The sequence below is a fragment of the Lonchura striata genome, chromosome Z (genome assembly GCF_046129695.1).
Source record: "Lonchura striata isolate bLonStr1 chromosome Z, bLonStr1.mat, whole genome shotgun sequence".
NCBI classification, from domain to species: Eukaryota; Metazoa; Chordata; class Aves; order Passeriformes; family Estrildidae; genus Lonchura; species Lonchura striata.
The window spans coordinates 47,771,327-47,772,946 of NC_134642.1; the positions used below are offsets into that span (position 1 = coordinate 47,771,327).

Here is a 1,620-nt window from a genome sequence, read left to right on the forward strand (position 1 = left end):
GCCCCACCACTCCTGCTTCCTCCTCACCCTCATGGCTGCCCTTGGCTCTGGTGCCCACAGGTTGATGGCTGCTCCTTGGAGCAAACCAGCCCAGTGAAAAACTGATTTTCACCCTCTCAGTTCCCAGATGAGGGAGCTTCAGGGGCTGTTTCTCCCATCAAGAATGCACCATCTCCTCGCACTTCACCTCCTAAGTGGTGAGTGCCAGGAATGTGAATGATGCAGGAATTGCCATCACACTAGTGGGGAACCAAATGTCTGACAATATGACAGCTTCTAAATTTAAGGGCTTGCTGTTGAGCAAGTGTGTGTGCATTACTGTGCCCTTTTGTGACCAAGCTAAAGATAATTTTCCTATCTGGAACAGCAGCTGTGTTGTAACTCGTCTAAAGAAACTTCTCCACTAATGAAGAGTGATCATAAGAGCATAATCTGTCCTGAGGAGGCAAGCAAAGCTGGAAAGATGTGATTCAGGGTAGGGCTCTGATGTTTCACAGGAGCTGAAAAGAGACCATTTATAGAAACTCAAAAGATGCTTGGTTCCCTAAAAAATACACAGGCCTTGCTGTTATTTTTAATGTAAATGTCACTCAAAAGGATAGCAACACTTTAAGAAAAATCACTTTAAATTATCTAGGACTCAGTATTCTCTGCAAAAATGGAGCCAACACAATATAAATGTACAGGCAGTGCTGTGGAGCAGAAGGAGACTGTCATCAAAAGAGCAGAGTTGGATATGCTTTTGTGTGTTATACTGAGTGTACTTTTAACCCACCTGCATATTTTAAACACATTGACCTTTTTCTCTGCAGTCTTTTTGCTTGCAGAGGTCTAGTTACATGCATATGATTGTGTATGACACATGATATTAGGTGACATGGACCAAACCTTGGGGTCAGCAGGGATTATCCAGATAGACCATTCACTTCTTTTCTTGAAGGATAGGTTTAGAACATGCAGTAGCACACAGGTCAGCTGCTTAGCTGGCAACAGTGCAAACGTGTGTTGTCTCAGCAAAGGTGGGTCACTAAATAGCACATTTAACTGGCAGCCTCCTGAACCTGAGTGGATAATACTTCCTGATCTCCTTGTGGCTTTAAAACATGGGAAGAAGTGCCACACGCTGTAGCCTCGAAGAGGTTTTCAGGGCTCAGAGGTACTCAGTGGTGCTACAAATCTGTTTTCCCATCTGGTAACCATGTTATCTGGAGTGCCATGTGCAGCGTGTTGTTACTGGGGACTTGTAAGGACGTGAGACCTGTATACTTCATGACATACAGTTTATTGTCCTTCAAAGAAATAAATGCCCAGGATGCTTCAGTAACATCTAGCTCTGCCTGCAGAAAGACATCCCTAGCCAGGGTCCTGTACCAAGAACTTCCTCAGTCCTGTCTGGTAAATCTGTGGTGGGGCAATGTGCTACCAGAGCTGCACTGCTCTCACCTCCATGGGTGGTTATGTGCATATGGGATATGAAAGGGGGGCCCTGAGAATCTTTTGAAATCAGCTATGCTTTAAGCATAAATCTCCAGCTCTGAGGTGTTCAGTGCTCCCCAGCCAGGCAGGCTGCAGCACCATGCTTCATGTGTTCAGTGTTAATGCTTCTTGTTTTCCTGTCAG

General features: G+C 45.2%; 1 protein-coding gene across 1 annotated transcript in view; it reads left to right on the top strand.

Moving 5' to 3' along the window:
- TDRD7 (tudor domain containing 7) overlaps positions 1 to 1,620 on the top strand; it is a 61,844-nt gene that overhangs the window by 60,122 nt on the left and 102 nt on the right. The gene's annotated exons all lie outside the window — the stretch shown is intronic.